The sequence below is a fragment of the Dreissena polymorpha genome, chromosome 6, assembly GCF_020536995.1.
Source record: "Dreissena polymorpha isolate Duluth1 chromosome 6, UMN_Dpol_1.0, whole genome shotgun sequence".
NCBI classification, from domain to species: Eukaryota; Metazoa; Mollusca; class Bivalvia; order Myida; family Dreissenidae; genus Dreissena; species Dreissena polymorpha.
In genome coordinates, this window is record NC_068360.1 from 13,187,452 (window position 1) to 13,211,936 (window position 24,485).

Consider the following 24,485-nt stretch of genomic DNA (forward strand, 5'->3'; position numbering starts at 1 on the left):
CAAAATTAGGGATGTCTAGTATATTTATTTCTATATTTAGAATATTTTTTACAGAAATTCCTTTAAGCAATCAGCGCAGATCCTGATGAGACGCCGCATCATGCGGCGTCTCATCTGGGTCTACGCTGTTTACCAAGGCCATTTTTTCTAGACGCTAGGCATAAATGGGTAAACACACTGTTTGGTATTTATGGATTCGGAAATAAAGCAAACATTGATACATTCTCTCTGTCCGTTAACTGTGATTTCATTATTGTCTTAGCATTCCCTCGCCGCCTGGTTGTCACGAGGCATTGCACGCGGAGGCAGGTGCAGCGTAATGATCACTTTCATAACCGGTGGGTGGGCTCAATCGTGCTATACATTTGTAGGAACGCCAAATGGTAACTCGTTTATTCGCTTAGTGTCAACGAACGAAGCCGCAGAGGATTTTACCAACGCGTTGACAAATATGCCGCCGTTTAATTAGTGACTGTTCCTTAGGAAGTACGGACGGCAATCGTAATACAAATCCGGACTTTTTTCCAATAAAGTCATCATTTGGGCGAGCGCCTTTGTGACGGATTTCGTGTTTCGCGGAATATTGGAAAATGCCTCTGTTTAAGCCAGAAAAGTTGCGTCCGTTACCTAGTCGAAACTAATACATATTATCCGGGGGATCTTCAAGACTATGCTGTCGGATTCAGAGTGTGACATACGCTCCGATGCCAGGCTTTTCAGGAAAAGCGTTCAATTAAACATGGAATGTCGTGATCACTGAATATGAAACATGTGATCGTGCTATAGAGTATTGTTAAATCTTTGTGCATCAGGATTGTAAGTCATATAGCGTGTATATTGAAGACGTGGGCGATGAAAAGGTAGGCATTTTATTTAATCTCATCTCACGCTTTATTATTTTTACCGAGTAATATGAGAACATGTTTTCCATTCGCTACTTTAAAATAATAGTTGTTTACTTTATTGTTGCAAAAGTGCGTCGCCGACATAAGAATATTTCACGTTAGAAAGCAACTGTTCTGATAAGCTTGTTTTAATTATCCCTTTTCGTTGCCATTTAAAGGCACCCGATACAAATATCGTTCATTCGTGTAATTTAAAAGCCGTTTCATCAAACTCGTGCAAATAATTGCAAAATTCTTTATAAACAATATACTATGGTATGACAACCTTTGCTGCTCTTACTTTAATAAATATCAATCTGAGAAACTTGTGAAAATTAAACTGTTTCGCATTATTATCAACAACAATTATCGGTAGATCAACAACAGGCTCCCAGCAACCACTTCTACAAGCTATAATGAACAAACGATAATTTTTATTTCCATTTGTTTATTATAAATGCCTTTGTCATTTAATTCATCCACGTGGTAAATTGTCAATGTGTTAGCGACCATAATTATACACCGTCCGGCACTGACACACAATCAATAATTTGTAGTCGCCTAAAACAGTAGTTAGTTCACCACCAGCAGTGGAATGGCGTTAAGGCCCAGATCAAACCAAACGAGTAAGCTAGTATTTTGTTCTGTAACGTCCATGCCAAGTGAACGAATTGTGAGTGACGGTATCATAATAAAAATGTACGATTTCACATGTTTCAGACATAATGTTGATACATTGTCAATGCTCAATTGCTGAATGAATACATTTGTTTTATAAACATTGTAATTTCAAGAAATTTATCTTAAAAGTTCTTAATCAAATTCTCTAAATGCGCGCTCAAATAAAAGGCTCTTTTTTTACTGTATGTTTTCTATATACACGACACCGGCTTGTAAATATTTACCTTATTATAAATCATAGAATTAAAATTAGTAAACATGAACGTTATTATACATCAATTTAATTAGAATACCTTACAAATCCGTAAAAAAAGCAGGGCCATTGCGAACTATCGCTAAAGAATATGAATTTAAAGCCAATTGAATTTAAATCTTAACGCAAAAAATCTTCTATTGTATATTTTTATTTTAAAGGAACATATTGTTTTAGTTAAAACCGATAATTCTCTGCTTTCAAAAAAGAAAAATAACAATACAAATTATCTATAATCACTTTTTTATATTGTGAAATAGCGTTTTAATATTAACGTGATTTCGTTATTATTTCTGCGAGATTATCCACTTAAAGCCTTTCAATACGTTAACAAACGGCGTGTAAGCATTATGTAAAAAAAAGTGTTGTTTTAGTGGTATATTATAAATTTTATGAAATGTAGTCTTATTACTAAGCGCCTGCTGAACATATGATTTTTTCTTATTACTCATGAATTTAAATTAAATTGGGAATAGGCATGGGAATGAAATGATATTCGAATTCTTTTTTCATAAACCGAATATTAGAATTTGGAATTTTCCAAATGTCTGAACTTACGAAAGTCCGGAACAAGGACTGTTCCTGACTAACAAAAATACAGTTTTCAATAGCATCTTATATGAGAAAGTTGATAAATAAAATAGGGGCTTTCATTTGTGAAAACAAAAATGAATTATCATGTTCTACATTTGTCACTCAATGTATTTTATTTAATAAGGTATAACGAGTTTCCGTTAAACATACATCCATATCCATAATCTATAATAATACTTGACCTTACTGCATTATGCGATTGTTGTATAACTCTTACAGGAGAGGGTGGAATTGCTTTAAATGTTAAGTAGTTAGAATATCATTTTGAGAACAACTGGCTTTTTTAAATGAACGCGCTCGAGCCTAAATAAATGGATACTTTTTGCTTACAAAAATAATTGTTTAATATTTGAGTAACTAAATTCGGATCGATACAAATGAATTAAAATATGGATTTAGCAATCAAACGGACTGTCCATTGAGAATTTTAAGATAGTCGGGTTGGCTCTGTTGTAATGATTGCGAGAGTCTGAACTGTTTATAAGATGTCACTAACATTGGACAATAGATTAAACATGGTGTATGTACAGCCTTGCAAACTCACCGACCAAAGCATTAAATAACTACCCCTCCTCAGAAACCCTCCCTTATTCCAAGTATCATCTTGTTAATTGATGGCTGTAAACAAAAATAAAAACAATGACTTTGCGACTTTGCTCTGATACATATTCGAATCAGATTATTGGATTCATATATGTATAAAAAAAAATCAAATTTAAATAATTATTTTCCATCTCTAATTTAAATATGATAATCAACTGAAACCAAAACATATACTCGATATATATTTATTTAGAAACAACTTCAGTACTGTACTTTGTTATGTCACGTGATTCTTAATATAACACCAAGCGTATTCAAAGTTGTTCATATGTTTATATTTAAATTAGCAATCAAAATAAAGGCATACATTGAACGAAATGTAATGTGAACGTATTCTAAAAAAAGTTAATGTATTCCTGTTTGTATTTTATTTCAAAAAGACAATTAAAATTACAAAAATAGCCTCTTAACGACCATGGTCTTAATGGCTTTTATAATACAATTCACTCGAGATTTAAGGCAACCGGTCAAAACTCAATCAAGTTTTAACTTATGATAAAGACAACTAACTTGTGAGGTGTCATCAAGGGCAAAGCCATCCGTTATTTCTACAATATGTAAATAAACCAACACTCGTATCTACTATGCAATAAAGCATAGATAGTGTACGTTCACAATTATACTTGAACGAGCAATCTTTGTCATTAACGTTTTGTTTGTTTAACAGAACTAGTTTCTTCACATTCTTATATCCGCATTTGCGAAATCCCAACACATCTGATACATTTTATTGTCATCAACATGGATAGTTTGGATAGTTTATATCACAAGTTCAAAAAGGTCAAAAGAGCCATGAGGACAACATATTTACAAGCAATAAATGGCAAGACAGCGCTTACAAATTATATGATAATAAACATATAGGTGGAAATAGTGCAAAAAGAGAAAACAAAAACGTTTCAATACACGAGAGCAGGATGACAGAGGGTAGATGTAAACTTATAAGTAAAAAGTGGAGATCTTTTAAAACAAACCCCATGAGGACAATATATTTACAAGCAAAAACTACAAAACAGCGAATACAAAGTATATGATAATAGACATATAGGTGGAGATAGTGCAACAGACGTTTCTTTTTATGAAAACAGGGTGACAAAATTTAAATACACGCTTATAAGGTGAAAGTGGAGATATTTTACAACAAACTTATTAAACAGAAAAGCATGTGTTAAAAGTGTAGCCGTAGTATGTGATTGAGCATATTATTGATATAAGCACTGTTTTCTCAACTCAAAAGAATAGAATATATAAATGCCAAAGTTTCTAAGTACTTTTCTGTTTCTTGTTTGAAGTAATTGTATGATTATATGCATACTTGATCTTGTCCGAAAAAACTTTGGTATATATTTATCTCGTAAATCTGTATATAGATCACAAAAGGAGCATGTTCTATTTTCAACTGGTGTAACTACTGGTTTACTCCATCGGCCTGATTCAATATGTAATCTATGTGATGACACACGTAAGTGTGTTATACAAATTCGAAATTTTTTAATGTTAACAAGGTTAAGATATTCTTGAAATTCAAAAGATTTAATGTTATTATAAAATAGGGCCCTACTGGAGTCACTTAATCGACTTTATTGTCATCATCATGCTTGACGACGGATACAAGCACAGTAAAAACACGTCATCTTGTTATTTTAAGTATACTTTTCATCCATTTACTTTAAGTAAACTTTCAAAATGACGATTGACAATGTTGAGAATAATCAGTGAGTATCATGTTAAAAGCGTGTTTGATGTATATACACTTGTTTTATAACACCCGCTGCAGACACAAATATCTATTACACGACATGGTTTGAACGTTCATTCAGGTTTAGAAACTTCAAAGTTATTATTTTATACTGAAATTATGCGAAAACTACATACTACCGAGAGGAAACCGATTGTTCATCGTTATATCACGTAAAATAAACGTCTGCACGCCGTACAGCTAAACAGCATTAAAATCCGCTGCAACTACTAGAATTGATACGTATATGAGTCGTGTTATGAGAAAACTGGGAATAATACATGTGCGTAAAGTGTCGTCCCAGATTAGCCTGTGCAAACCTAAACTTGATTTTCGGTAAGGAGGGACTTCATTGAAACTTAAAATACCATAAAAGCGGAAAGTGCCGTCCCTGATTAGCCTGTGCGGACTGCACAAGCTAATCTGGGACGACACTTTACGCATATGCATTATGCCCAGTTTTCTCAAAACACGGCTCATATAATGTTAACTAAATAAGACGGATAAATGTCTGTACACAAATCTCAACAAGTGTGCACATGTCGACATATGTCTTCGAACAAGAGCAAGGTTGTTAACAACATGATGCTACCTGAAATGACAGTTTCTGCCAGATTCCCCTTCACTGCACTAAATACTTATCACTCCCATTTAAATGCAAATAAGCCGCCATCGGAGTAATCAGAATATTATCCTAGGACAACCGAGTTCAATGCTCACTTATCTTCCAAACGAATTAAGCTTATATTCTTCAGTAGCAAAAACGTCGTTCGTTGCCTTAAAAGGGCCTTTTCACATATTTTGGCATGTATTGAAGTTTGTCATTAAACGCTTAATATTGATAAATCTAAACATTTAATCTAAAAAGCTGCAGTACTGCACTACTACTACGACTACTACTACTACTACTACTACTACTACTACTACTACTACTACTACGACGCACTGACTACTGACTACTACGACTACGACGACTACTACTACGACTATACGACTACTACGACTACTACGACTCACGTACTGAACGACGAACTGACGACGACTACTACTACTACGACTACGACTACGACTACTACTACTACTCACACTACTACTACTACTACACGACACTGACGACTACTACACTATACGACTACTACTACTACGACTACTACACTACGACTGCTACGATACTGCCTACGAGTACGACGCAGACGCCGCGACTGAGGCTGACTACGGACGACGACGACGACGACGACGACGACGACGGACGACGACGGACGACGGCCGACGACGACGAGACGACGACGACGAGCGCACGACTACTATCGGACGCCGACGGAGGACGACGGGAGGACGACGGACCACGACGACACGACGACGACGACGACGACTGAGTACGACGCCACGAACGACGTCGACGACGACGACGACGACGACGAGACTACGGACGACTAGACTCCTGGCGTACTTACTTACGAAGACCGACGGCGACTAGGGACGACTACGCCTAACGATTATTACCAGTACTACTACTAACCTGACTACTACTACTACTAATATAGCTATCAGCTTACTACTACTACTACTACTGTCTACTACTACTAACTACTATACTATACTTACTACTACTACTACTACTACTCTACTACTACTACTTTTAGTAGGAATACTCAAGTTGGAGTAGTACCATGGTTTATTTCTATGTGCATCAGTTTAATAAAAGCATTTCGTGTTCATTATTAAAAAAATTAACTAACACCCTACGTATGCATGTGCTTGAGTATTAAATAGTAACTTTTATCATATATCCTGATTACCTAGTGACTAGAATATGGAACATATATGTCTCACGCCTTTATTGCACTTTAAACGCAGCAACATCCAGTTGTAGACCAATAGTTTACAATAAGTTATGATACATCTTATACTCATGACCTATGAATACCAAGAAGTACTTGAAATACAGTCAGATAGCTGTATTACACCTTATTTATACTTAAATTTAGCAAAACAACCATGTATAATGAACTTATCACCTTGCAAAACTGTGTTTATACACGTTTTCATCTGCGAGTGGTAGAAATTAATAATGCTTCTAGGTGAACACATTTTAATGGCTTGTTCAACGGATTTTTGCCTAAAAATTACATCAGTGCAAGCAAAATAAAACTATGGATAAAAATATGTTAGTCCATTTTCGATATAATCACTTGGGTGTACAGAATAAATACTTATGATGTCCATATTACTTGAAAACTTGTGCCACGCAAGGTTTATAAAGTGTCAATAATGAACTCTTAGTACTATCATTTGACTCAGTGTTTGTCCTTGACTTAAAAACAAATACTTGTGATGCCAATGTCCATGTTCAGTGTCAGTAAAGGATGACTTGCGTAATGCAGTTCTGCCATTCGTGAATGTAATTGTGGCTAAAGGTACGATTGTTTTCTTTTACGATTCATATCCGTACTTATGACAAATTGGCCATAAACAACGCGTGATACCAAATAATTGTAAAAGTAATTCCCATAAGGGTTACTTAGAAACAAATAAATTTTTGAGAATACATGAGCATTAACGCTTCCTTTTAAGGGATGTGTTCTAATTATGAACATATATCTAATGTATGTTAAACAGAGTGCAGTAGCTCCCATTGCGGTACATTGGCAATTTAAAAGGTCTGTCTGAAGTGATACTTTCTGATTTTTCTATATAAACAAACACAACAGAATGGTCGGTACAAATTAGTCAGTATTTATTCTATATAACCAATTAATCCTAAACTTGTTGTGGCAATCTTTGAATTTGGTACATTTAACGGCTTACTCATATCATGAGCATTTTATATGAATGTCGAAATCGTTATCATTTTGATACACAGAACAATGATTTATATTTAATACACGTTTACCACCAATCACAAGTATGCTTTTTAAAGCGACAACGTTCTCGAATAATTTAGATTCCGTATGAAAACTATCAACCCTTACACAGCTCCATTGTTCATGTGACCAGATATCTGATCATGCCTTGATGGTAGCTATATCAGTTTTCATTTTATGATTGAAATTATTTAATTAAAAGGTCTATAGATCTGTCTCTGATTAAAGCCACAGCAAATTGATCAGTTGCTCGATGGGAAAAAACAAACACATTCAACACTGTAATTCTTTCCAATAATGTGCTATTAATACATTCATATTCCTACCCAGTGTATTCCCTTGAATCTTGGTAGTGGTTGTAAAAACTACCAATGACTTGTGCTAATGCGAAGCTTCAACTGTCAATCGTGGATGACAAACGATGAGCATATTATGTAATGTTTGAGTTCTACCATTCTGTAATAACCGGCGACCTATCGTCAACAATCTAAGGCAACAATCTTAGACGACCGAACAGTATCTTTAGCTCATTAATAAAGACACTTATGTTTTAACGATAACTAATATTTTTACTTTTTCATATTTGTGCACTTCCTGTTTTGATAACTGTATGCCAACAATTCAATTGCGATTTTTCATACATGTGAACTATTTTAAATGTATGGCGTTTCAAAGTCAGCAGCAGTTGTTTTATCCACAACAAACAGACCTCGAGAACTTAGACGACAAATGACAGTTTCGTTTAGTTTAAAACACGTCCAAATATCTTAATATCAATCTCGTTAACAAATGCAGGCTTAATCAAAATATATAAAGAAAAACTTATTTTAAATCATTAAAAAACTTGCTAAGGATCTATAACACATTATATTGTCACACTATCTTGACTGAGTTCAAAAATGTTTTGGGTTTGCTTACTGACTGTCAGTTGTTTTGGCTGCTTTATTTTGAAACCTCGTGATAACTACCTGCCCTCTTGCTGTTTGTGCAGACATACTTGCGTGTTCAGGTTTGCTATGTTTGAAAAGATTTTCTATGACATACAAGGCAATTTAATTTATGTATGGCCAATTATAAGCGGTCGAAACAGTAGAGTTGTAATCTTAAAGTATTAAGTCCGGTTCCGGTGAAAATCAAAACAAAAAACAAGATGGAGTAAAATAAAATAAATTTTAGTGATCTGAGTGTTTATATGGTGAAATTGAATGGATAAACGTAAAGAATAAAGAGCGAAACGCAAGTATGATAAGTTAGGAAACTGTATAAAAAACACATGCAGTATTTTTAATTTTTTCTTTTCTGCCGGCATATGGCGGCAAGTGGGGTATTGAATTCATTGGATTATTTGGATTGAAAAACCGGTCCACCACCTACCTTCTAGTTTACCGGTAGTTCGTAACGCATGACTAAACTTTGCAATTACCTACCAAACAACAGCTTGATAAGCGATTAAATATCGGACAATAGGTACAATAAGTAAAGAGGATCAGTCGAGGGTGACCGAGCAAGGGCGGTGTTTGTAACGGGATTATTGCGTTTTTGTAAAAGTGACTTATGTAAAACCACTCAGTTATGATTAAAAACAATGAATAAAAGGCCCCATTCATCAACAGCCAGTGAAAGTGCTCTAACGGACGATAGCAGAATAGAAACACAAGTTTTCGAAACACCTACAACATCAAATAAAACCAAGAGGCAAAATAAAAAGAAAAAAAAACGATAAAACTGTATCCAACCAAAAAAGCCAGAAAAGCCTAACGGAATATATAACAAGTAAAGAAACGGAAATGCAAACAGATCGATCGCAAACATCTATCGAAAAGCGTCTACAAGAAATCAGTTCAAAATTGTCAAATGTTTTCACAAAGGACGACAGTGCACTCATAAAAAATATCATTAGAGATGATGAACTTAAAGAAAAACTACTCAGCTCAGTTATAAAAAGAATCGAAATAATCGAAGGCAATATGTTCGACCAAGCAAAAGAGGTGGAGTCACTCAAACAACAACTCGAGACAAAAAATAACGAAATCGAATCATTAAAACAAAAGGAACACTCTTCAGAACAGGCGCATAAGGCCAGTCTTAACGACCTGGAACAGTACGGTCGTCGAAACAACGTCCGAATTACTGGCCTTCCGAACGACATAGACAGACAAACTTCGCAGGCTGTTGCTGAACAATCGGTTGATCTGTTGAATAAAAAATTGGGACTCCAAATAGAATACAGAGATATTGATGTAGCACACAGGCTCGGAAAATTCACGCATACCAAAAACAGACCAGCCATTGTTAAATTTGTGAGACGGCAGACCAAAATAGACATGAAACGAGCAAAACTTCTTAAAGGCACTGGTATATTCATAAACGAAGATCTCACCAAAACAAATGCAGAGGTTATTGCGTCACTGCGCCTGAAAGAGCCTACGCGTATAGAAAAAGCATGGTCCTACGAAGGGAAACTGTTCGCTAAATACAAAGGCAGTGAACGACACGAGCAGATACATTTTGATCAGTACCATACATGGCTTAGCAAGCCATGGCCGAGTAAAGACAATACCTACGCCAGAAAGGTGTCATCCAGCGATAGGAACCTCCGGTCATCTGCACAGAATTGACAGCGATGGAGGCGCTCAAAAGAGAACGAGATATAATTATGTATCTAATCAAAATGTGCATAACTGTCCTCTGTGTTTATTTAACCATAACTTATTTTACTAAACTAAGGTATAAGTACACAAAATATAGTAATATTAATCAATAAATAATGTAAATACAAAAACACAATTATATACATATAGCGTACGTCTTGGTAATCTCAGATGCCGGACCAAAACGGAAGCACTAATAAATATATTGTGTATGTGTGCAGAAAGCTTCTTAGCAATATCTTAATTAAGCATATAATAATTGCAAAACCTAAGTTGTCTCCTGCTTGTTTATAATACTTTTTTTGGAGAATGTGATAACTTTTTTTTTTTTTAAATAGAACTTATAACTACAAAACCTACAATTTACATGTTATGAATATTTGCACTTGTTGTTGTTAGCTTGTTTTTATTCGCTTTTGAAAATGTTATATTATCATTTGTAATTTTATAAAATAAAATAAAGTATTTAGTATACTGTGTATGCGAGACACGTTATTAGAAAAAATAAGGTAAAATATAAAGCAAACATTTACTCTGCAATTATAACTAGCAACCCTTAACACTGGGTTTCTCATAGTTCATTATTTACATAATTTAAATATTTGATTAAGAATACTGCTTTCTTATCAACTTATAAGTACATAAACCTGTATATGCTTTTACTGTAATCTTTGTGCATCTCTTCCCTTGATATCTACACTGTCTCTGATTATATTTATCTGTATAACTCATAACTCATTACCCAGACCCCTACTCGTATTAAATAACATAAATTCCACGTTTAAATCAAGTAAATTAAGTATAAAACAACAATACTGTGTTAAAGGTTATAATTTGCCAATGTAGCTGTACATACTTATTTATACTTGACCCTAGACATTTTACACGTGCATTGTTATAATTCCACACATATGAACAATGTTTTTTATGCCATCGATGAATATTTAGCGTGCGGTGCTAATAATATAGATCACCGAAATTATGTTCTAAACATGCAGATATATGCAGTCTGTAAATTAGATTTGCTCTATAATGCCACATCACTTATGTTGTGATTAAACTTCTTTTGAACTCATTTTTACCAAATACAACTTTCCTACTGAGAGTCTAACGCTCATAAGTTTGATAGTTTAAACACATCCGGTGGTTAGTCTAGTTCATCCTTTTTTCGGAACTAGATTAACTGACGGCCGGATACAGACTAAATAAAATATGAGATTTACATTCCAAATGTAGATAACTTCTAACAATTCTTTCTTTATTTAATAAACGCGTGAGTATCCGTCAGTCGATCTAAGCATATTTCGTGTTCGTATATTTGGATCGACAAAGAGACGGATGTGCAAAATTACCTGTGTACATCTGTTATTTTACAGCTTTACCATACATTTCGTTTGTTTTTCTTATAGAACATATGTCTCTGAATATTAACAATATTTTGTAATTACAATAGCCATATTTATTTAGTTATTATTGTAATCAACGCTTAATAATTATAACAACATACACACACGCAAAAACCCACACGCAAAAACGCACAAACACATACACGTACGCATGCCCAAAACTCACACGCTCGCGCGCACGCAAAGTAAAACCAGCACACACACACACACACTTAAGCATGCGCACACATATGCACGAACGCGCACACACACATGCAGATACACACGCGCTCTCTCTCTCACACACACACACACACATACACGCAAGTACATACACACACACGCATGCGCGCACACACGCATACACAAACTTGCGCTTACACACACAAACCCGCACCAGCACAACACACGCACACAACAAGCGCGCACACACCCACATACTCCCCCCACACACACGGTTACGTGTAACTAGTTAAATGTTGATGTCGATAGCAATACATTAGTTGATCGACTCTTTTTTAATTACTGAATATAAATCTACATCATATGGAAACCAGGATACGTACACTTATAATGCTAAATATATTAGGTAGAAAACGACTTTCACTATACAGTGATTTTTTTTCAAAGAGTCATCATCCATTGAACGGTGTCTTATATACGTGTTTTTTTTTCAGATCACTACCTACATTTTTACGATGTTGACAAAACCGTATTTAGTCATCATCCCTTAACATAATATTTGTATTTTGTTTTTACATATAACCTTTTTGTGTTGTTTCCTTTTAATCTATGCATGTTTGTTTAGAAGACAAATCTTCTCTCAGATTATAATGTTTAGCAAAACACAATGTTTTTTTATGAAATAGCTGTTTTTGTAACTTGAATTGTGAAGTGTTGTGTACAGTGTAGACTTTTATTTCTATTTCACTAAAATATCTTTTGAAGAAGTGACAAAAACACTGTCTTTATAATTTAATGCCACCTATTTTGTCAATGAATGATATAAATATTGCGTCGTTGAACTGCCGCGGTCTATATGGGAGCAAAAACGAATGGATTAAAAAAAGAAAAGGCCTAGCATATTCATTGTTTGCTATAATAATATTATTATTATAATAAGCTACCATATAATCTACGGTGTTATACATATATACTTTTTGTATCTCAGATCACTAATTCAATTAGTTTGTGTATTTACAGTGCCCAGAAATGCGCTTTTTATGTCTCTATTGGAGACCAGTCGTTTATTATTGTTATAGTCTCACATTTGTGATTATTTTTTTTACTTCTTCTTTTTTATGGAATATTTATCCTTTTGTATCCCTAATTTTTGTTTTCTATTTGTGTTTGTTTGTGTAGACATCTTACTTCTTATAAAAGAAACCAACTGGACACGTTTTCAAATAGAAACTAACTGGACAAGCACACACACACATTATCATTTACATCACCCTCCACCTTTTTTGAATGATCAAACTATGTACTTTAAATGTAAAAGGGCTAAACAACAAAGATAAACGCATAAAAATCTTCAAATGGTTAGACGAAAAAAAAAAAAGTATGCTTATTACAAGAAAGTCACTTGACACAAGTTCAGCACAAACCTTAAAAGATAAATGGGACGGGGACATCTACCTCAGTGGACAATATACTAATAAACAAGGCATTGCCTTTCTGATAAAAAGTAACATAGGGATCACAGTTGATAACCTTAACGAAATAATAATTGGCAGACTAGCAAGTATAGATATCAAAATACATGAAACACAACTAACATTAATCAACGTTTACGGTCCTAACATAGATGACTCCACATTTTACGAAACATTACAATCCTTTATATTTAATAACCAAGATAAACATATTATAATCGGTGGTGATTTCAATACTTCCTGAACCCATTATTAGATAAAAAGAATGGAAACCTTTATACTCATCCTAAAAATAGAAACATTTTAAATAACATAATTGAAAACTACAATATGATAGATATCTGGCGTACAGTAAAGCCAAACGAAAGCAAATTCACCTGGCACTCAAACACAAAACCAACAATATTTTGTAGACTAGACTTTTTTTTAATATCTGAACTTTTTTGCAACATTATTGACACATGTAACATAAAACCAGGATTTATGACTGATCACTCTCTAGTTGAACTTAAACTGCACAATATACAACCTGAAAGAGGTTCAGGATACTTTTAAAATTAACAACAGCATCTTATTGGATACACAATATCAAACACAAATAAAACAGGAAATATTAAATACAGTTCAAAATAATAAAGTTGCAAACCCAAACACCTTATGGGAAGTAATTAAAGGAAATATACGTAACACAACAATTAGATACACATCATTTAAACAAAAAGAAACACACAAACTTGAAACTGAAACCATCAAAACCATTGAAACACTTGAAAAACAATTGCATCAAACAAACACAAATGATACCACCGACATTGAAAATGAAATAACATTAAAAAAACAAAAATTAGATAGAATCTATCATACACATCTCAATGGAATAATACTAAGAGCGCGTGCACAGCATGTTGAACACAATGAAAAAAATACAAAATACTTCGCAAACATTGAAACACGTAGAAGTGAACAAAAAACTGTACACAAATTAGTAGTCAATGGCAAAGATATAACAAACATGACACAAATACTAGAAGAACAACGTTTATTTTTTCGAAACCCTCTATAAACGAAAAAATGTTGAAAATAACACCCTTTTTAAAAATACGCATCACGCTTTAAACGAATAGGAAAAACAACTGTGCGACGGATTGCTTAATGAATATGAATGTGGATAAGCCCTAAAAGATATGCAAAATAACAAAAGCACAGGATCTGATGGCATCACAATCGAATTTTATAAAATATTCTGGAATGATATAAAAACACATCTAATTAATTCACTTAACTATTCATTTAACAACGAAAACTTAACTACGCTACAAAAACAAGGTATTATATCACTTATTCCAAAACCTGGAAAAAACATAGAATCCTTATCAAACTGGCGCCCGATTAGTTTACTAAACAATGATTATAAAATTGCAACTAAAAGTATAGCAAACAGAATAAAAAAATATTACCATCAATAATTTCAAAATCTCAATCTGGTTTCATAAAAGGACGTTGCATTGGTGAAAACGTTCGTCTTATCCTAGAATGCATAAACTATTTCAAGAATTCAAATAATCCTTGTCTAATATTCTTTGCAGACTTTGAAAAGGCATTCGATTCGCTTGATCATTCATTTATGTTCTCTTGCTTAGAAAATATGAACTTTGGTGAAAGTCTCATTCAATGGGTTAAACTATTCTATACCAGTATAATCATTAACAATGGCTCCTTTTCAAACAGTTTTAACATCGAACGAGGGGTTCGACAAGGATGTCCACTCTCATCATCGCTATTTATTATTTACATTGAGTATCTATCACATCACATCCAATCAAATAAACACATAAAATGAATATCACTAGAACCTGATGAAGATATCAAACAGTCCCTATTTGCTGACGATGCAACTTACTTTTTAAACGACAATTACGATTCTTTCCATAACCTAATAGAGTCACTAACCCTTAACGAAATGGCATCGGGTCTTAAACTAAACAAAAGTAAATGTACTGTGCTACGAGTAGGTAAATTAAAACAAAGTAATGTCCTATATAAAAAAGAAATGAACTATAATTGGACATCCGATGAAGCCACAACGTAAGGAATTACTTTCACAAATAATGAAAAGGATACAGTTCTTAAAAACATACTACCTAAATTACAGAATTTTAAAAACTGCTTAAAATCATGGCATCATCGTAAACTTACACTAATCGGAAAAAACACAGTATTGAAAACATTTGCACTTCCTAAATTAATTTATGTATTAACAGTTCTCCCAAATCCACCAAATGATGTTATTAACGATATAAAATCAGCAATATTTAATTTCATATGGGACGGTAAGCCTGATAAAATGAAACGAACTCAGTTAATTCAATCTGTAGAAAATGGAGGTATCCAATTAACGAACATTGACTCATTCTTGAATGCAATCAAATGCAGCTGGGTTAAAAGATACCTAGACAATACCAATACGAGTAAATGGACATTATTCTACCAGAAAATCCTAAAAAGATATGGTGACTCCTTACTCTTTGAATGTAACATCAGCAATACTATCTTACATGAAATTGCAAACGAAAACATATTTCTGTCTGATGTTCTATCAGCATGGAGTGATGTCACTCATAACCTAGAAACCCAAACCAGCAGTAAAACTATTTTATGGAACAATAAAGACATAACTTCAAACAATAAGACGTTTTTCTATAAAGATTGGCTTAAACGAAGCATTAAATATGTCGACCAATTATATGACTACAGAATCAATGATTTCTACTCTTTTAATGATATATGCTACATATACGGAATACCTTCAAATAATTTTCTGAAGTACTACACACTAATCAAAAGCATACCCATACATATTAAATCTGAAATCAATACAAATAATACACCATGTACTCAAACAACATTCGTAGAAAACATACTTGGAAGAAAAAACAAAACGAATAAAATATTTTACACATTACAAATTAAAAACCCTACAGAAAACTCCAAAACCCAAAATAAATGGCAAGTCCTTTTCGGAGAACATGAACTTAATTGGAAACACATATTTACCATGCCATAAAAAGCAACTATTGTAAGCACACTGAGAAATTTTCAGTATAAAAACATCCAAAGAATTATAGCTACAAATAAATATCTCTTTAAATGCAAATTATCTAACTAAAATCTGTGTGACTTCTGCGGTGAAAACATCGAAACTATAGAACATCTTTTTTGGGAGTGCAAACACATCCAGCCTATTTGGAATCAATTAGTATCTTTTCTTGAACAACAGCAACTAAACGTTAAACTATCTTTCTTAAATGTAAGTTTCGGAATTTACTCATTGAAATCAATAGACTGTAATAATATTGTGAATTTTATTCTTATATTGATGAAATATTTTATTCTTAACATGAAGTACAAAAAACAAGTACCAGATTTTAATTGTTTTGTCCACAGTCTTAAACTAAAAATCCAGATTGAGAAAGAAATAGCCCTCAGTAATGACACATTACAAATCTTTGTACAAAAATGGAATCGGATTAAATTCTCATAATGTTTGTCCACTTATATACATTTCACTCTAACGTTAGTTTATCTTTCTAAAATATTTTTGTATATATATATTTTTTTCAATCTTATAAGACCATTGTGAATATACAACAAAACACACAAGTCCAGTATGCTTTCTTCCGACTTTATAAAACTCATCATTTTTTTCATAACTATTCTTCTGTTGTTCTTTTCTTTTCTCTTTAAAAAAATATATATTGGCATATCTTGTATAACATGTCTGAACTTTATTGCTTTGTACAATCACTATGCTGCATGATAATATACATGTATACATTGTATGTATTATATTGAATAAAAAAAAAAAAAAATCTTAAAGTATTTTAACAAAATTCTTATTAAAAACTATTTGATGTTACCCCAAACAATGTTTTGAATGTCAAAGTGTATTTAAATTGTTGGCAAATTCGACTGGCAATGGTTTTATTGCTATTGCGCATATTTTTTAACTTAAATAATTGATGAAATAAGTAAATATTATAGGTTGCGTTTTAAATATCTTATATTTTCTCATTATAAAATATCTGAACTTAATGTTATAACAAAATGTGCATCATCCGGAAACAACAACAAATCATTGGATTTTAAGGTTTCAAAGACGAACGAGATTCGCGTACTCGTATTTGATGTTTTCAAAGCCTTTACAACATCTTTATTGTTAATGATTATTTTTGTGTTTTATAGTTATCCATTATTTTGTGTGTTTACCTTAATTTTAATTTCACATCTCTTTCATGGAATAACATATAAAATACACATGGGAAATCTTTTTTTCTATAACTATATTTTATTGCATTTGATATGAATGATGATATATCTTCGAATGAAAACTAATTTTATTTCAGCGAGCAACGCTCTACAGGGAATATATATGACACACATTCACAAATAAAACACATAGTCACAACATTCAATGACACATTTGAGGCATGGGTATAGCGTAGAGGTACGAGGTAGACACTTTTAAGGCTATCAAACAAAAATAGATTGGATTATTATTTTTTAATTTTATCGATGGCAAGTTCTTACTTTTATTGCACATCACCGACTATGATAGCAAATGAAATAATATTCCAAACAATTAGCAAAAGATTAGTAAAGGACAATTTTCAAATACTTTTGTCATATCTATAGACATACTCGAACGTTCATTAGTGGAAACAACGGGAGTTACACTTAAACAAACGTTACTTCGATTTGAAGTTGTTTTATGCTTTTATAAGAATTAATATAAAGATACTATAAGTTTTTACAATTACAAAATGCTGTCCCAGGTCGATCGGTTTAAACTTAATTATCACGAAATATACATATCATTAGGGTACGGAGAAATATACACATGTCATTAGGGTACGGAGAAATATACATGTCATTAGGGTACGGGTAAATACATACATGTCATTAGGGTACCGAGAACTATATATGTCATTAGGGTATCTATAAATATACATGTCATATCTACGATTCACCACGTCCGTACCTCTCGTTGAAAGTGTAAATATTGTGTTTGTTGGGTTTTGTGTGGACATAATGTGAAAAGAAGAATGATTGATATGTTCGCCAACTATTGTGTTAAAAATTATTCATCTGACTTTGAGTTCGGATATAGTATCCTATTGGGCTGACTCTTTGTTCAGAATATCGAATGTCTGACTGTGTGTTCATATATTTGATCAAAAACGTCTGATTGTGTGTTCATATAGTGTATCAAATAAATGTACATCTGACTGTGTGTTCATATAGTGTATCAAAAACGTCTTACTATGTGTTCAGATATTGCATAAAATACGTCTGACTGTGTGTTCAGATAGTGTATTAAATACGTCTGACTATGTGTTCAGATATTGTATCAAATACGTCTGACTATGTGTTCAGATATTGTATTAAATGCGTCGGACTGTGTGTTCAGATATTGTATCAAATACGTCTGACTGTGTGTTCAGATATTGAATCAAATATGTCTGACTGTGTGTTCCGATACTGTATCAAATATGTCTGGCTATGTGTTCAGATATTGTATCAAATACGTCTGACTGTGTGTTCAGATATTCAATCAAATACGTCTTACTGTTTGTTCAGATACTGTATCAAGTACGTCTGACAGTTTGTTCAGATATTGCATAAAATACGTCTGACTCTGTGTCCAGATATTGTATTAAATGCGTCGGACTGTGTGTTCAGATAATGTATCAAATACGTCTGACTGTGTGTTCAGATACTGCATCAAATACGTCTGACTGTGTGTTCAGATAGTGTATCAAATATGTCTGACTATGTGTTCAGATATTGTATCAACAACGTCTGACTGTGTGTTCAGATAGTGTATCAAATATGTCTGACTGTGTGTTCACATATTGTATCAAATACGTCTGACTGTGTGTTCATATAGTGTTTCAAATACGTCTGACTATGTGTTCAGATAATGTATCAAATACGTCTGACTGTGTGTTCAGATATTGCATCAAATACGTCTGTCTGTGTGTTCAGATAGTGTATCAAATATGTCTGACTGTGTGCTCAGATAGTGTATCAAATATGTCTGACTGTGTGTTCAGATAGTGTATCAAATATGTCTGACTGTGTGTTCAGATAGTGTATCAAATACGCATCACTCTGTGTTCAGATACCGTATCATATACGTCCCACTGTGTGTTAAGATAGTGTATCAAATACGTCTGACTGTGTGTTCAGATAGTGTATCAAATACGTCGCACTGTGTGTTAAGATAGTGTATCAAATACGTCGCACTGTGTGTTTAGATAGTGTATCAAATACGTCGGACTGTGTGTTCAGATAGTGTATCAAATACGTCGGACTGTGTGTTCAGATAGTGTATCAAATACGTCGCACTGTGTGTTAAGATAGTGTATCAAATACGTCGCACTGTGTGTTTAGATAGTGTATCAAATACGTAGCACTGTGTGTTCAGATAGTGTATCAAATACGTCGCACTGTGTGTTTAGATAGTGTATCAAATACGTCGGACTGTGTGTTCAGATAGTGTATCAAATACGTCGGACTGTGTTTTCAAATAGTGTATCAATTACGTCGCACTGTGTGTTAAGATAGTGTATCAAATACGTCGCACAGTGTGTTTAGATAGTGTATCAAATACGTCGCACTGTGTGTTAAGATAGTGTATCAAATACGTCTGACTGTGTGTTCAGATAGTGTATCAAATACGTCGCACTGTGTGTTTAGATAATGTATCAAATACGTAGCACTGTGTTTTTAGATATTGAATCAAATACGTCGGACCGTGTGTTCAGATAGTGTATCAAATACGCCTAACTCTGTGTTCATATACTGTATCAAATACGTCGCACTGTGTGTTTAGATAGTGTATCAAATACGTCGCACTGTGTGTTTAGATAGTGTATCAAATACGTAGCACTGTGTGTTCAGATAGTGTATCAAATACGTCGCACTGTGTGTTTAGATAGTGTATCAAATACGTCGCACTGTGTGTTTAGATAGTGTATCAAATACGTCTGACTGTGTGTTCAGATAGTGTATCAAATACGCCTAACTCTGTGTTCAGATACTGTATCAAATACGTCGCACTGTTTGGTTTAGATAGTGTATCAAATACGTCGGACTGTGTGTTCAGAAAGTGTATCAAATACGTCTGACTGTGTGTTCAGATAGTGTATCAAATACGTCGCACTGTGTGTTTAGATAGTGTATCAACTACGTCTGACTGTGTGTTCAGATAGTGTATTAAATACGTCTGACTGTGTGTTCAGATAGTGTATCAAATACGTCGCACTGTGTGTTTAGATAGTGTATCAAATACGTCGCACTGTGTGTTTAGATAGTGTATCAAATACGTCGAACTGTGTGTTTAGATAGTGTATCAAATACGTCGGACTGTGTGTTCAGATAGTGTATCAGATACGTCGGACTGTGTGTTCAGATAGTGTATCAAATACGTCGGACTGTGTGTTCAGATATTGCATACAATACGTCGGACTGTGTGTTCAGATATTGAATCAAATACGTCAGACTGTGTGTTCAGATATTGACTGAAATACGTCTGACTCTGTGTTCAGATATTGTATTAAATGCGTCGGACTGTGTGTTCAGATAATGTATCAAATACGTCTGACTGTGTGTTCAGATATTGCATCAAATAAGTCTGACTGTGTGTTCAGATAGTGTATCAAATACGTCTGACTGTGTGTTCAGATAGTGTATCAAATACGCATGACTGTGTGTTCATATAGTTGATCAAATACGTCGGGCTTTGTGTTCAGATACTGTATCACATACGTCTGACTGTGTGTTCATATAGTTCATATACTGTATCAAATACGTCTGACTGTGTGTTCAGATATTGTTTCAAATACGTAGTACTGTATGTTCAGATAATGTTTCACATACGTCTAATTTTGTGTTCAGAAAATGCATCGAATACGTCTGACTTTGTGTTTCAGAAACTGTATTAAATACGTCGGATTTTGTGTTCAGATAGTGAATCAAATACGCCCGACTGTTTGTGCAGATAATGTATCAAATACGCCTGACTGTAATGTTCAGATAGTGTTTTGAATACGTCGGACTGTGTGTTCAGATAATGTATCACATACGTCAGACTGTGTGTTCAGATATTGTATTAAATACGTCTGATTGTGTGTTCAGATAGTGTATCAAATACGCCTGAATATGTGTTCAGATATTGCATCAAATACGTCTGACTGTGTGTTCAGATAGTGTATCAAATACGTCTGGCTGTGTGTTCAGATAGTGAATCAAATATGTCTGACTGTGTGTGCAGATAATGTATCAAATACGCCTGACTGAATGTTCAGATAGTGTTTTGAATACGTCGGACTGTGTGTTCAGATAATGTATCACATACGTCAGACTGTGTGTTCAGATATTGTATTAAATACGTCTGATTGTGTGTTCAGATAGTGTATCAAATACGCCTGAATATGTGTTCAGATATTGCATCAAATACCTCTGACTGTGTGTTCAGATAGTGTATCAAATACGTCTGACTTTGTGTTCAGATAGTGTATCAAATATGTCTGACTGTGTGTTCAGATAATGTATCAAGTACGTCTGACTGTGTGTTCATATAGTGTATCAAATACGTCTAACTGTGTGTTCAGATACTTTATCAAATACGTGTGACTGTGTGTTCATATAGTGTCAAATACGTCTGACTGTGTGTTCATATAGTGTTTCAAATACGTCTTACTGTGTGTTCAGATATTGTTTCAAATACGTCGGTCTGTGTGTTCAGATAATGTTTCACGTTTGTCATATTTTGTTTTCAGATAATGCATCGAATACGTCTGACTTTGTGTTCAGATACTCTATCAAAAACGTCTAACTGTGTGTTCAGATACTGTATCAAAAACGTCGGATTGTGTGTTCAGATAGTGTATCAAATACGCCCGACTGTGTGTTCAGACAATGTATAAAATATGTATGACTGGTTGTTCAGATAGTGTATCAAATACGCCTGACTTAGTGTTCAGATATTGTATCAAATACGTCTGACTGTGTGTTAAGATAGTGCATCAAATACAGCTGGCTGTTTGTTCTGATAGTGTATCAAATACGTCTGACTGTGTGTTCAGATAGTGTATAAACTACGTCGGACTGTGTGTTCAGAAAATGTATCAAATACGTCTGACTGTGTGTTCCGATAGTGTATCATATACGTCGGACTGTGTGTTCAGATAATGTATCACATACGTCAGACTGTGTGTTCAAATATTGAATCAAATATGTCTGACTGTGTGTTCATTTATTGTATCAAAAACGTCTTACTGTGTGTACAGACTATGTATCGCATACGTCTAATTTTGTGTTCAGATAGTGTTGCCTGTCTGTGTGTTCAGATACTGTTTCAAATACGTCGGACTGTGTGTTCTGATATTGTATCAAATACGTCTGACTGTGTGTTCAGATTGTGTATCAAATACGTCAGACTGTGTGTTCAGATAGTGTATCAAATACGCCTGACTGTGTGTTCAGATAGTGTATCAAATACGTCTGATTCTGTGTTCAGATAGTTTATCAAATATGTTTGACTTTGTGTTAAGATATTGTATGAAATACGTATGGTTGTGTGTTCAGATATTGTATCAGTACAGGGCCGTACACAGGATTTTTATTATTTTTTTTTTGGGGGGGGGGGGCAAACACGGGGAGGGTGCATGAGAGGATGCCCCTCCCGAATAGATTTTTTTATTAGGCACTCTTCAAAGTAAATTTGAATTCGTATTAAAACCTTATAAATGTTTGGTATATAACAAGTAAAGCAGCACCTTTCTGGTGTGAAATTCACACACATGTTTAAAGCTTTAGATTTCAGAAATGTATTATGTTATGAAGAAGGAAAAGCGACCTTTAAAAATTAAAACCCTTTATTAAGAAATGTAACATAAACATGACTCTAGAGGAGGTTTGATTTCAAAGTGAAAATACAATAATGGTTATATGTCACTAAATGACATATAACCTAATAGTATGTTCTCTTTGAAATCAAACCTCCTCTAAAGTTTCAAAGTAAATTAATAATAAAATGTTAATCATCTACAACACAGTTGTCACAGAAATGTATCATAAAGTATGACTCTAGAGGAGGTTTGAATTTAAAGAGAAAATATTATTAAGTTTATATGTCAGTCACTGACTAATCCGATTGGCTTAGAGCGGTCACGTGCCCATGGAGTATTTTCCATACACCCCGAGTAATTTCCATACTACCCGAGTAATTGAGTAGTCGGACTTCGCTCTCGTATGGTATAAAATTACAGAGGGTGTATATCCCATACACCGTCAGTTACTAACGGTGAAACTAGTAGTATGACTCTAGAAGATGATTGAATTAAAAGAAAAAATACTATTTTGGTTATATGACAGTCGACCTTCTGTATCAGTTCCATCCATTAGCTGTTTCTCTTCCCTTGGCCAATCAAAAGACGTGTTACATCAACCATCGATAGATGAAGCATTTAGCACAAGGGGTAATTGACAGATCGGGATGTGTGTACAAGGAGATGAGAAAACCTATCCTAGGAGCATATCTCCACTGGCGAGTAAATTAGCGCTAATCCCATGTGTAGCAGAGGCAAAGAATACATCTGTGCATTTGTATTGCGGGGAAGTGTACTCGGGGTCCTTTCATGTGAGAAAATTTTGCAGAAGGCACATTATTCAAAAAATCATAACTCGACAGCCAACTGGGGGTGGGGGGGGGGGGCGGGCCCCTGGGCCCAGTGTCTGGGTACGGGCCTGCAGTACGTCTCAATGTGTGTTGAGTAACTGTCTCAAATACGTCTGATTGTGCGCTCAGATAATGTACCAAATACGTCGGACTGTGTTTTCGGATATTGTATCAAATACGTCTGCTTGTGTGTTCAGATAATGCACCAAGTACGTCTGCTTGTGTGTTCAGATACTGTATCGAATACGTATGATTGTGTGTTCAGTTATTGTATCAAATACGTCGGACTGTGTGTTCAGATATTGTATCAAATACGTCTGACTATGTGTTCAGATAGTGTATCAAATACGCCTGACTTTGTTTTAAGATATTGTATCAAATACGTCTACTTGTGTGTTCAGATAATGTACCAAGTACGTCTGCTTTTGTGTTC

At 34.1% G+C, this 24,485-nt stretch overlaps 1 protein-coding gene across 1 annotated transcript in view; it reads left to right on the forward strand.

The window, feature by feature from the left end:
- Positions 1 to 285: 285 nt before the first annotated feature.
- The window catches only part of LOC127834295 (retinal guanylyl cyclase 2-like), a 131,482-nt gene continuing 107,282 nt past the window's right edge, over positions 286 to 24,485 (forward strand). Inside the window, exon 1 of the mRNA XM_052360016.1 lies at positions 286 to 860. The gene's annotated coding sequence lies outside the window, so the exon portion shown is untranslated. The remainder of the gene's footprint in view (positions 861 to 24,485) is intronic.